This window comes from Oculina patagonica, chromosome 14 (genome assembly GCF_052425735.1).
Source record: "Oculina patagonica isolate OP01 chromosome 14, crgOcupat, whole genome shotgun sequence".
Taxonomy (NCBI): Eukaryota; Metazoa; Cnidaria; class Anthozoa; order Scleractinia; family Oculinidae; genus Oculina; species Oculina patagonica.
Window position 1 is genome coordinate 13,318,094 of NC_135771.1, and position 13,919 is coordinate 13,332,012.

Here is a 13,919-nt window from a genome sequence, read left to right on the forward strand (position 1 = left end):
AATCGTGGAGATATCAATGACGTCATGTTTGCTGACGAGTTTTGTAATGTTTTAATGCAAAATGAGCCGAAAGTTGAAATGTCTTCAGAGGTTCCTCAAAAGTCTTCGGCAAACTTCGTAAATCTTCGGAAACGTTCGTATTGCCTTTGAACAACACTCGGATAATCTTCGGAGATCTGTGGTCTGGAAATTGCTCAAAATGCAACAAGTTGCTCGAGAGGAAAAAAGTTGCTCGAATCATGAAAAGTTGTAAAAGAGTTGCCTAGCAACTTGTGGAAAGCCCTAAGTACAGTCACTAAAGTTCCCGTTTGCAAGCTCCTTGTTGATACATTGAGCAAGACCTTTGTGTTTTCCAATGGTTCCTTAGTCTTTGACGACTGATCCTTAAAACACTGACAAAATCGCGAAATTTAATACACTTTCTCTAATTTTTCTTGCACTCGCGAAATTCGGTTCTCGAATTTTCGCGAAATTAAGTACGCGCGAAAATTAGTAAGAATAAGGAATTAGTTCTGGCGCTCTCAACCCTTCGGCGTGCCTACGTCAAGTGTCTTTTTCCAAGTAACGCGCAATCCATCGTTTCAGGAGCTCTCCAGATAAACACAGATATTCAGCCCCTTTTCTTTTACAGACCCAACCCTAAGTGTGTCATTGAGCCATTGGACAGCGATCTGACGATGCACCTGAAGTACAACCCTGAGTTTTACTTAACATGAATGCCCTTCAGATGTTGTGATTATTATTATGCCAAGTTTTAACGAAGCTTTAATTGGTTTTTGGTCGGAATAGTTTTACATATGTAGTTAAATAACGGTCTTATTGAGTAGGTAATGGGAGGCCGGGGGTGGTGATAGAGGATAACTTTTCTAATTCCGTCTGACCTAGTGTGTAAAAAGAACCGAGCTGAAAATAGGGTTAGGGTGTAATGGATCAAAATTTAAAGCAATAAGGAAAATTTGCTCCTACGAAGAGGGTTAACGTTTATTATTTGAAACGCAAGCTTTCGAAACAGCTGAGGGTGGTAAAGGGATTATGCGTGAAGCGTGATTTGGGCCAAAATTAGCGCTCAAATCTCATTTTTTGGCGTGATCCGTGAACTGCCAGTCTAATAAAACGCGTGATCTGTTTATTTTAAGGACCGTGATTCATCATTCCGGCCGAACACGTTCGTGAAAACCAGAAATAAATCACGTGCTCATAATTCAATATAGGGTAGTGAAGCAAAATTGACAAACGATTCAAATCATGAAGAGTGATTTTATTTTTAAATGGGAGTTCCCTCTGGCAATTAATACGGTTATTTTTATATCTTAATACTTGCCGCTCGAGCCATTTCACCAAAGCTACTTCCTTGCCTTTTTACCAGTGAATCAAACCTGCCAAATTCGTCAACCTCCCCATTTTTTAAAACCAATATCATTTCACAGTCTCTAATGGTGTTCAAACGATGAGCTATAGTGATGACGGTGGAGTCCTTTAGCTTCTCACGCACGACTTTCCAGATTGTTTGTTCTGTGTCGGGATCCACGTGTGCAGTGGGTTCATCCAAGATGATGATCTTGCTTTGCTGCAACAGAACACGGGCCAAACAAATTAACTGCCGTTCTCCAACACTAACATTAGCTCCATGTTCCAGCATCTCGTGATCCAACTGTCCTTCAAGACCCTCTACCAACTCTTTCAGTTGCACATCTTCTAAAGCTCGCCATAAATCTGCATCTTGAAACTGCTCAACAAGATCCAAATTTTTCCTCAGTGACCCGCTAAACAGAACAGGGCTTTGGCCAAGAACAGACATACATCGTCTAGCTTCTTTGAGATTGATTCCTTTAATTGGGATGTCATCGACCATTATCTCGCCATCAGGGTCTGGCATGCGCATCAGGGCTGCCGCAAAAGATGACTTACCCGCACCTGTGCGGCCTGCAACACCAATCTTTGTTCCTCCTTTGATGTTAAGATTAATTTTCTTTAGTACACGAGGTCCCCCCGGATAGTGCGTCAGCGATACATCTTGGAAGACGATAGTTCCTGCGCGTGGCCAGTTTTCCGGGGGAAGTCGTTCCACTTTGTACCCTGGCTCAGACTCTAGGTTGGTGTACGTCATAACTCGTTCAACTGACGTCATAAAATTCTCCACATCAGAGGTTTTTCTGACGGCGTATTGGGTGATAACCGCAGTATTGATGACGTAAACAAGTGCAAGTCCTGCAAAAGCTGTTGATCGAAACAAATGGAAATTGCACTTTTTAGCTAAGTCAGCTCCCCACGTTTTTTGAAAACTAAATCTTAGGAAACTCAGCGCCAAACTGTCAAAGGATATTGAAATTAGCAACTTTGAGGATATTTATCTTGTTCAAGGTACCAATAAAAATGAATAACAAAACTGCATACTAAACTCTATTATAAAAGCTTTTAAGCGAATATACATCTCAAGGTGACGGAGCTAAACGCATGCCTCAAGTTACAGTCAACTCCCACTATAATGGACACCTTCGGGCCACAATTTCGTGTCCGTAATAGTGGAAGTCCATAGTAGCGGGAGTTATTTTCAGTCATCCTTTTGATTCTTATTCGCTGGGGCATACCACATTTACCATTTAATGACAAAAATCCCTGCAAAGCTGCAAAAAGTAAGAGTACTGAGTTCGATGAAAGGTCGGTTCGTTTCTCACTTGCAACGTTTGTTGCTTTCCACACACGTTGCAGGATTACGGCAATCAACAACATTCAACATTTCCTCATCACTCGAAAAAAAAAATTCACTTCATAGATACTCTACGACTGTTCAGTTTGAAAGCAATAAACCACATTATGAAAATGTAACGAAACAAGCTCACAACCTGAGAAACTAGTGAAATTTGAAGACCGAATCATCAAGTTTGAAGAAGATAATAAAATTATCTAGAACTATTAAAATTAATGTGGTAACTTAAGAGCGAATTTTTTTGTAGACCGCGTGAAAACAAAAATATGCGGTACAACTCCAAACCACCATTCAGAGATACCTTATGTAAGTCGATAAACGTGTGTATTTTTTCGTTTAAATTATTTTAATTTTCGAGAAAATATTCAGACACTGTAACGAGGCCCGGCGACATAGGCCGAAACAAGAGCGACGAACATGTCACAAGAACTAGCCATCAAAAGCGTAAATTGAAGATGACCTTTCTCAAGTTTATATATTTGTACAGGAGGCATGACGAATGTTATGAGTCTAAAATAAGGATAATCAACTGAACTATGAAATCCAGGCAGGCGTTTAAAAATCGCCATTTTCTCATTGTTTACAGATTTCATTTTGGAGACGTTTTTCACGAATATGCTATGCGGTATACTCGGATTCGCCTGAAACTTTGGCTTAGATATGTAGAAATGATGTACTTTTTAATTATATAAAAATTTTCTCTGGGCTTTTGATTTTATCCAAGAAATAGACCGTCCTACTTCGAAGAAATCGCCGACAGTGACTTATGTAAACAAAGCAAATAATCGAATTACGCAGTACACCTCAATATAGCCAAAATCGAACACAATCTTATCATTAGCTACACACGAGTTTATTTATTAATATTTTACTCTTACCTTGCAAAAGCAGTGGTAAAACATTGTTTTCCCCATTCTTGATATTCTTTTATCGGCAAATTGCACGGGCAGCGGCTATTTGCAATACAATCAGTCGCTATAGCAAAGGCCCCGTAAACATGGTATTCTTGACAATTTTAACCACATTTCAGGTTCCATACAGCCACGTGCAAGGGACGATAAAGAGAACAGATCACTAAATGACGTTTTAAGCCCAAATGAGATGTTGTGAAATCAAAGAACGGTATATGTCATTGCTCGTGAACCTTCGTATTGTCACGCAATGAGTCACGAACTCCCGGGGGGTGGGTGGGTACGTACAGGGGCTCCCACAAAGTCTGCATTTTTCAACTGCCATTTAGATACAGTCGACTCCCAATAACTCGAATTCACGTTTTAAAAGTTTTCTCATGCTCTCTTGTTCGTCCACATGTGCAACCTCTCACTCGGTCATAAAAATGCCGCTTTTTGAACTCCATTTTCCCTTTCATTATTCAATACAAAATAATCAAGATGTACAGACTTAAAAAGCACTGCATCTAGCACCGACGGTACGGTAATTTGTACAGGCTTTTATTCCTGTAAAATTTTATACTATTATACGGAACCCCATCTGGGCGTGGTAAAAGCTTTTAATTTGACCCCGGAGCCGGATACCGTCTATCAATGATCGAAGACTGCCAACAAATCACGAGAGATTTTTACTTTAGTGCAGCCAAACGGAACCTGGTGACAGGCCCGCCCGTCCTGAACACCGTGTGACTGAAATCCGTAACTCAACCATAATATGGGAGTTCACCCTTCCCGCCCAATACACAGAGGAGAAACGTACTCATTTACTTGGGGGGACAACTACAGACAGACATGGAACGTCCCGCACACTTTTAACGGGATCGCGATAATGTTCGACTGCATCACATAGGCCTGCATAGCAGGCGCGGAAAGGGGGGTGGGGGGAGGGGGAGCTGGGAAGAGGGAGAGAAAGAGGGAAAAACGTAGGGGGTCTTAAGGCAGGCGTTCCCTCTTCCCCGTCTTTTCCCTCCCCTTTTACGCCTGCCGCGCAGGCCAGCCACCGAATGCGGTGCTTCGCAGAACGTCAGGAAAACGACAAATCGACATATCAGACGGCGCAAGCTCGATTATATATCCGTCACCACCGTTGCAGAACAGACAAAACAGAGAAAAAGAACAAATCCCCTGTGTGTTTCTCTAAACTAATCAATCGAACCAAACGGACGAGAATGACACCCCTCTAGCTCGAACGATGACGATAACGCTCACAAAAGCGCACCGAGCCGGAGCGACAAAAAAAGGAGAAAAAAGAGAAAAAGGACCGACTCGAGAGACGCGGACCCAGCAGGGAGCCCCGCGATCGCAAGCGGAGGGGGGACCGCAAGAATGACGGATGTCCACCGCGAAAAAATAGCAATTTTCAGCAAAATGTCTCGTCAGGGTACCGAGAAACAAATGAACATTTAGTTTGGAAGCGCAGGGAGAAAAGAGAGCCACACCCCCTTAGGACGAGCCCCCGTCCTCAGTCCCCCCGGGTGTTGATTCCGCGGACTGCGGATTTTGGCATGCCCAGCGGGACGCGGCACCGGACCCTTCTCCACCATGCCAGAGAAAGGGGAAAAAAGAGAAGAGATCCGCGCAAAATGGACGCAGAGGGAGTCCCGCAGCGACTGCCTGGGAGCCCCCCAAAAGATGATTCTCTAACTCTCCAAAGCAGACAAAATCAGTTTGAGCGCGCCCAAGAGCGCACCCTAGTCCTCTATAAAAGACCATAAAAATGCTATTTCCACTTGTTAAAACAAAAAATAGTGACCCCCCCCGTGCGGACGTTAAAACCCCCCCCAAAAAAACCAAAAAAAAAAAAAACAAACCAATCGCTGCAGTACTCCGTATGCACCGGCAACAGTTACTCAGTGACCTTCCCCGTTTCAGTAATACTAGTTCGGTTTTTTCGTGAACGTACTTTCATCACATATGCCGTGATTTGAAAGGTAGACTTATTACCCCGTTAGTGCCATACGATAAGCCCCACCCACCGAGCGCGCAGCAGCCCCCAAGGGTCCAGGACCACGCGCAGCCGCCCCCCGGCCACGGGAGGGCGCAAGAGGGGAGGTAGGAGTGGAAAGGAAAGAGAGGAAAGGTAAAGAGTCGGAGGAAGGAAGTGAGATTTTTGAAAGTTTTTGAGGGAGAAGTAGTATTTAGATTGAGTTTGAGGATAGGAGAGTATGATAAGATTAAGAGATGATAATTGGGGTTGTTTTTTTGGTGTGATTGTGTGTGAGAGTGGGGGGAAGTTTTTTTTTTTTGCAAAAAGAGTTTAAAGAAAAATAAGAGTAGAGGAAAAAATTGAGGTAGGCTTTTTAAATGTACCACCTCTCACTCGGTCACGGGAAAAATTCGCTCTTAAGATGTATCCGTAGAACATTTTCGCTAAATCGTACGAGCCAAGATTGGTTTCATCGTGGGGGTCCCTCAGATTGGGTAGATGTCGGGTGCTTGACAAATGAAGACATGAGTGTGCTATTATTTTGCTAACAGGAGTACCTACCGGCTTCTTGAGACACCAGAACTGCTGCTAGAGCCACTGCACCAATTAACAGAGAAGCGACCATATCCAGGCGTACACCAAGCCATCTACCACTGGCCATCACCATAATGTAGGACTGATTATGTACATCTTGATATCTACAGTAAAGTAACCACAGTAACTAAATGAACTCAACACAAACCAGAAACCTTACCTTCAATCGCATCAGCTGAGGAAAAAATGATGAATCCTTTTATGAAGTATAATAACTTCAGAGATCAGTTCCCCAAAGCTGGCTTTTTCAATAGCGTTTTTAACTATTGAAAAAGCACACAAGAGAGGTCAGAAAAGCTATGATGGTGAACTTCCAGACAGAAAAGCGTTCGTTGCCATCGAAAATTTTTTCAGAGCTGCCTCTGATATCGACTTTGAAGCACGCTATTCGACTCTTTATCTCAAGTCACTGATTTGTGGAATAAAGGCTCAATCAACTTACCTGTAAAATTGCTCCACCAAATCCCTTTGTCTTCCCCTTGTTCGAATTGTCTCCAATCCATTCAGGGTCTCCGAAATGTGCGAGAAGACAGGACTACGGCATATGGACTCTAACCTTTTCAATTCTCTTGACGTCTTTAAGTAATACCTTGAGATGTACATGACTAACACAGTCAATGGAACAACAATGAATAAAAGCCAAGGATTTGAAACAGTTGGTATGATTACTGACCACACGACCAGCAAGACATCCTGGATCGAAGTTAAAAAAGTCTTGGGCAGGATCTCGTCCAGGCAGCCTACATCTTTCGAAAATCGATTAAGAATCCTCCCCACAGGATTTGAATCAAAGAACAGAACTGGTGCTTGTAAAATAGCAACAACCATTCTATCATGAAGACGCTCAGAACATCTTAGAGAAATCAAAAAGAAACCAAATGCTCGTGCTATGGCAAATATGAGGCACACACCAACGAGGCAACCATAGATAGTTAGGTTTGTCTTGTCTTTCTGATCCTCTGGACGTTTTTTTGCCAAAAAGGATAGGCAAACGTCAGGAGCAATTACCATTCCTGGGAGGAAAGCAATAAAAAAGAAACACGATGAAAACAAGTAGCCTTCGTTTGTCTCCAATTATAAAGAACAGTAACACCAGCGAAACGTTGGATCTATAAGGTATGTTCATCTAATTCAAATCTTCAATAAATCTTCATTTGTCTGATTTATTTCAAATTCTACGTCCCTATCCTTTTCTTAACCTTTCAGAAACCAATAAAATCATCAAAAACATCTTACAAGTTTACGGAACATTCCGCTATAAACATACGGCGACATTTAGTTTGCATAAAACCTAAGGGATATTGGTGAATAAAGCCCATACCATTTACAATTATTGTAATTATTGTATTACCAATTACTAAAGATTCCCCTTAACTGAGAGCTTTTCACTGATTTATCTTGGCTCGGGATTAGGATTGGAGTTTTCGTGGTTCGGGATTGTTCGGTCTTACTTGATTCGTTCGTTAACGTTGTAATGAATACGTTACTAACGATTACCAGCGCGCTAGCTATTAGGCCACCACTCCGCCTATATATAGTCCGTTATTATAATAGTCGTTTATGTACTGACCTTCTTAAAAATCCCCTTAGGGGAAACAAATTTCTTACCGTAATATTTTTTTAAGCTCCCTGGGAGCTAGTTTTCTTTGGGTAGCTGAAAAGAGCGCGCTTATTAGAGAGGAGGCGCTTATTCATCGGAGCAACAACAGATTCTGTAACTCAAGAACTGTAACAATACGGGCCCGCATTGTCATAATGTCATTCGCTTATTTAGTATGTTCAATATGACGTTCATATGAGAAAACAGACCAAATATAGTTCACTTGTCTATTTAGTCTATTCTATGTTTATTTCTTGACATCACTTTCGCAGTGGGGGAGCTTATTGCAATTGGGGCGCTAAATAAAGAAAACGGCATTCAAATGGGAACGCTTATTGGAAGCAGGGCGCTAAAGCGTATCACTACGATAGTCTTACCTTGCGTAATGAAGCAGAAAACGATTGCCGCAAATATTACCGACGTAGGTATTCCGCTTCTGAAGTAGTCCCAGTAAAGCTTGGATGATACTATGCCAATGGCGCGGTCTTCTTCCGTTGTTTGAAAACCCCTGACTTCACTTGGAAGTAGTATCTCTTTACCGCAACTATCACCGACTTCACTTTTCTCTTCATTCTCACAAGCAAAGCTCACGTCTGACTTGTTGTTTTCCTGAACTGTTTTATAGAGTGGGTCAAGAGTCGTATTTAAAACACCTTTTTCTTGTAACTCAGTGAATCTTCCCTTTTCTAAGATACGGCCTTTGTGCAACAAAACCACTTCATCAGCTTCTTTCATGTGCTGTTCTTGATGAGAGGTCAACACACGGGTTTTATTGCCCAGTATGTCTTTGATGCATGCTTGAAAGATATGTTTGCCAACGTTAAAGTCCACTGCACCCAGAGGGTCATCTAACAAGTAAAGGTCTGCATCAGCGTAAACTGCGCGTGCTAAACTAACCCTCGCTTGCTGACCTCCACTCAGAACCTCTCCGCGTTCTCCAACAACCGTTTGGTCATAATCAGGAAACTTCTGTATGTCTTCTGTCAGTGCGCATGCTTCGACTACTCGGGTGTACTTTGATTCATCGTATGGTTGTCCAAACAAAATGTTCTCTCTTATGGTTCCTGAAAAGATCCAAGCTATCTGGGGAACATAAACAAGAGTGCCTTGGAAGGTAATGGTTCCGCTTATGTCTGCGACCTCGCCAACAATCGCTGAGAGAACAGTAGATTTGCCACAGCCCACTGGTCCTGTGATGACTGTTAAACTTTGTGACGTTGTTGTAAATTCGATATCCTGCAGAATAAATTCATTTTCTCGCTTGATTTTCTTGCATGTCAAACCTGACACACACAAAGTCAGTGGTCTATCTTGATGTCTTAATCCGGTTTTAATTTTTTCCCGGCGATCTTCCAGACCACTTTTTAATTTGATTGGATAGCTCTTTGACTTACTTGTGTTTTCTCTAACCTGATCACGTGAGACCGCAGGCAGGTTCTCTAAAAGAAGAAATTGTTCTATTCTGCCGAGCGAAGCATAAGCGTCGTGTGTTTCTAAAAAGCCCTGGGCCAAGTAAACGCAAGTGGAGCTTTTTAATACATTTATAAAACCGAGTAGCATAAAAACATTGACAGGGGTGATGTGTTGACCAGTTAACACAAGAGTAATGACAGACACAAGGGTTGCAATTGGTACAGAGGCAAACAGCAAGGCAGCCACAACTGACAGAATGGCACTTTTCTTCCGAATGATGTCGATTTCATGTCTGAAAGCAAAATGATTGAAATTTGAGGGATATTTTCAGTTAATGAAGAGTGAACATTCAATACTCGGCCATTGTTCTTGCATTAATTACCGCCGTAACACTCTTTAGGACTGAATATGGCACACAGATGGACAGTATGTTTTTAAAAAGTTATAGCCATAACCACTCAGAATAAGTAGTGTAACTCCATCGGAAACATGGAAGCAAGTATACAAGCAAGCAAAATAAGCCCTAATTAGACCAATCACAATGGTTAGTGTCGTTTTTTTGTCGGAATGGAGTTTACTCCTCGTAAATAAGCTCAATGACATCCAACTAGTCACAGTGTAACAAAATATTTGTTTTCTCCTTACCTTCGTGTGTGTTGGATCTTTCTTCGATATTCATCTTCCCAAGCATGCGCTTTGATGGCGCGGATCCCAGAAACCACCTGGTTCATCAAGGAAATGCGCCGATCGGACACCGCTGCTGTGCGCACGCGCAGTGCTGCACCAACATGGGATAACACCGCAAAATATGGTACAAGAAGACACAGAAAAATGGCTCCCATAAGAGCCTGCCAGCCATATCAAATATGTCAGTAAAATCGATATCACCACAAGGTCGAAAAACGAAAAGGCTGATATGAAAAACCATTTGACAGCTTCCTCTTCCATTCGCTGAACATCGTTTGATATAAGGTCGATCACGTGACCTGTTGTAAACTGCAATAATGCATGCTTGCTGAGAAGTAGAGTCTGCAAAACAAAAAAAGATAAATCTTTTCTTTCAGTACTTTCTGTCGCGAAACATGGCGACAGTGTCGTCGAGTGCTTGGTACGTCAACTTATGCAATAAAAACTTTATAAATCTTAGCTACAAGGTCGTGATCAAACGTGTACTGAAGATCTTTTTTATTACTTTAAAAGCAAAGGTCTGTTTTATAGATATCCCCATTCTTTGTTTTCTTCAGACTGCTTAAGAGAAGAAGCTCTTGGGAACTCAGCGCCAAAGACGTTTTAAAGACATATCTTTGTAAGAACGCTTATGACATTTTTAAGTTAAATAGATCTAAATTTTACTTGCTCTTACATGCTTTATAAAATTTACTATAGCTCTAATTGATCTTTGTTCTATTGGCGTTCTTTAACATTTCCATTTTGTATTAGGCTGTTTGTTTTTGGTGGTGTATAACTTTAACCTTTTATGTGATAGGCAATAGCTATTTTAAACTCATGTTATTACTACTGTCAATACTATTAATCATTTCATATGGCGAGCTTTATGCTAAAAGCGTCCATAAACGACCAGGATCTATTGTTCAAGTTTCAGTGCTTGGTGGCTCACGATCAGCTCTTGTTACGACCACTTTTTTGAAAACCTGAGCTAGTCGCTTACTAACAAGAGTTTCGAATGTATAACGAAACTATTAAAACTGTCTAAAATTTAGAAAATACAATAAAGAGATAAGCGTTCGGTTACACAAGACCGGAACGTTTAATTACAACTCTTACGACAACCCTCAAAGGAAGGTTTAAAGCGTCAAAGGGCGGATGGATAGAAACACAGAGGTAGTGTCGCGGCTCCGTGAGTAATTAATCTCTAACTTCATTGATGATTGGTCAGTCGTATTGTAGTCAGAGCTAGGGGAATCGAGAGCTGCAACAATCCGGGAAACATAACCCTCAACCAACAAGATGTGACTGGAGCTTAAGGTTGCCATACCAACAAATCTCTATGGAAACAACACCTTTACTACTGTCTGCTTGTTTTTATTCCATTTGTTCTCACCAGAAGCGTGTCACCTAGAAGCGTCTAACTTCCCTTTATGACCTTGGAACAATGCTGGGGATTATTCGCTAACCAATCAGGAACGCAGATTTTTTTTGCCCTTACATGGAATCGCGTGCAGCTCCAAAAACAATTGCGGCCGCTGTGGGAAAACCCACAAAGAAGTCAAAGAAGATGGTCTTAAAAGCAACGATTTAGGCGATTCTGGCGGTTAGCCAACCTGGAAAGACTAAGGCAGAAGACGATATGTTTGAAATGGTCTGCAGATGATATGCTTATGTTCTTACCTTATGGTAGATAAGACCTTTAAGAGCACTTCCAATCTTGACACCCAAAATCTCACATCTGTAGTCTAGTTGATGCATGGAAAAGCAGGCGATCAAAGCGTTAATACACAAAGCAAGTGCATAACCGTAGAGAAGAATATATTTCTGTGGCTCAATTGACATCAGCGTGGAAACAAAATATCCCAGAAGTAATGGTTGAAGAACACGCGAAATAAAAAACAAAGCACTCGTAAATACAATAGTTATGGCGTCCTTTGAGGTGAATAGCTTCATGACGCTTTTCCAAAGTTTAGGCTTTTTTCCATTTTCCTTACAATGTGAAATTTCTATGTTCCAGTTTGTTTGAAGCTTGTCTGTGATAAAACAGGTAGAGTTTTCCTTTGAAAGAGGTAAGAAATCAGATTGATTTAAAGCTCGCTCACTGCCTGTCTTGAAGATACCGTTCATCCATTGAAAAAACAGAAGAGACACAAAGCTGATATTTCCTGCATGGTCCTCGGCGGTGGATATGTTCTTGTATTTACTCCTTGGCATGATGCTAGACCTGTAAACTAACAAAAAACAACACACTAAAATAATCCGTGGTACTTTCCGCCTTTTTGTTTCTCGCTTGGTAAGTTTAGTCCGTAAATCTAAATGTCTCTTTATTTCATGTTATTCGTTTTCGATAGTTCGATAAATTTTTGATAATTTTATCCCGTACTTCTGCCGTTTTTCTCTTTTCTTTTAATTTTCTGTAGTTCATTTTTTCTACTTTCTTTTGCCTTTCCTTATATTTTTTATTCCCTTTTCTTTTTTTTTTTTCTTTTTCCGTTTTCCTTTTTCCTTTTAACCACTTATCTTTAGCCTATTTTTTCATTTTTCTAATTTCCCGGTTTTGTTTACTTTATTCTTTTTTCATTTTATCCTTTTCCTTTTCTTCTATTTTTCATTTTTTCTTTATTCTCCGTCGCATACCCAGCAACCATTGCTGGCAAATTTCGCGCCATTTTTCAGCCCTCGCCAAACACCAAAATGCACACGATTAAAAAACGAGGTATACATAGTCGGAGGTTCCGCCGAGATTACATAGCATACAATCAGATTGTTCTGCGCAAACTTGGGTATTTTTGGCTAGGTTTTTTGTCATGGATCTCCTCTCACAAAATAGTCCTTTAGCCATAGGCGTACGGGCACCTTCGGACCTGGGGGGGCGGAGGCCTTATTGCCCGAAAAAAAATAGCATGGGTTGAAAGCCGAATAAAGAGGCAAATAAAATGGACAACAAAACGTGCATTGAGGTAGTTGTGTACAAACCTTGCCTGCTTGCTTAAAGGAAACGATAGTTCTTTAATTAATTTCGCGGCGTTGCCCGAAAGTGTCAATGCACTGAATCCTTTTTTTTTTCGGAAATATCTTATTTATTCACTCTAGTTCAGCAAAAATTAAGTATTTTGGGGGAGCCACTTTACGTCGTTTTTCCCCCGCTTGAAAGTTTAACAAAAGAGTGTGAGACATTCAGGGATGGATGGGTTAAACATTTCGTTGAAAGTTTTGTTAAAACATTTGAGTCAAAAGCATTAGCCTCGTCACATTTTTAACCGTATCGCAGCTCTGTTTCAAGGTCTTGCACTAAATCCACCGTGCGCAAACGCTCAAGCTATGGAAACGCTGATTACAACTGAATCAAACTGAGGGGTCACGCAGAATTTGCGAGAAAAATCGAACATGATTATAGCAATTTGCGAGAGGAAACGAAAGCAGATGAAAGAGAAATTTAGACATTTGAACCACAACGTTCGTTATATTTCCAACACTTTTTCTGTTGATGTTGTTTATTCGTTTTGAACGTAATTTTGAGATTTTTTGGCTTATTTTCTATTTTTTCTCTAGGCTTGCTGCCCGAATTCTGAGTATTTTGCCCGAAACATTTCGGCACTGGGGGGGCTGCAGCCCCCCTCGCCCCCCCCGCCTCGTACGCCTATGCCTTTAGCGAGAGTTTTACGGATGTGATAAAGTCTGTAAAGATTGCCTTGTATTAGCAACCATATGGTAAAGTGTTGATAAACATGGTTTGCTGATTAAAGATTCTTACTGGGGAGTCGAGTGATATTATTGCCATTGTGAGTTTTGTTTCCCAGTGGTTACCAAGGGCAATTACTAATAACATGACAGCAGCTTAGCGAGCTAGATGTCAAAATTACCGAATTGCAATTATTAGGACAAAAAGGGACTTCCAAAGATGACCGAAGATTTCCGACGATTTCAGAATGTCATCGGCACGGAGCACAGTGTAATGAAAAGGCGACACCCTGTAGATTTCATGCCGAATAACATATCTTGATCAATTGCAAATAAGTTTATGAATTTAAATTGTAAATTTTCAAAATATCTCTATCT

The 13,919-nt window shown here is 41.1% G+C and overlaps 1 pseudogene across 1 annotated transcript; it reads right to left on the bottom strand.

Moving 5' to 3' along the window:
* Positions 1 to 1,266: 1,266 nt before the first annotated feature.
* Positions 1,267 to 13,637, bottom strand: LOC144637769 (ATP-binding cassette sub-family C member 4-like; annotated as a pseudogene). Its single transcript, XR_013567800.1, has 7 exons — positions 13,507 to 13,637; positions 11,541 to 12,692; positions 9,837 to 10,220; positions 8,156 to 9,483; positions 6,621 to 7,191; positions 6,146 to 6,282; positions 1,267 to 2,217 (listed from the first exon to the last, which is right to left on the bottom strand). The product of XR_013567800.1 is annotated as an ATP-binding cassette sub-family C member 4-like (transcript).
* Positions 13,638 to 13,919: the final 282 nt, after the last annotated feature.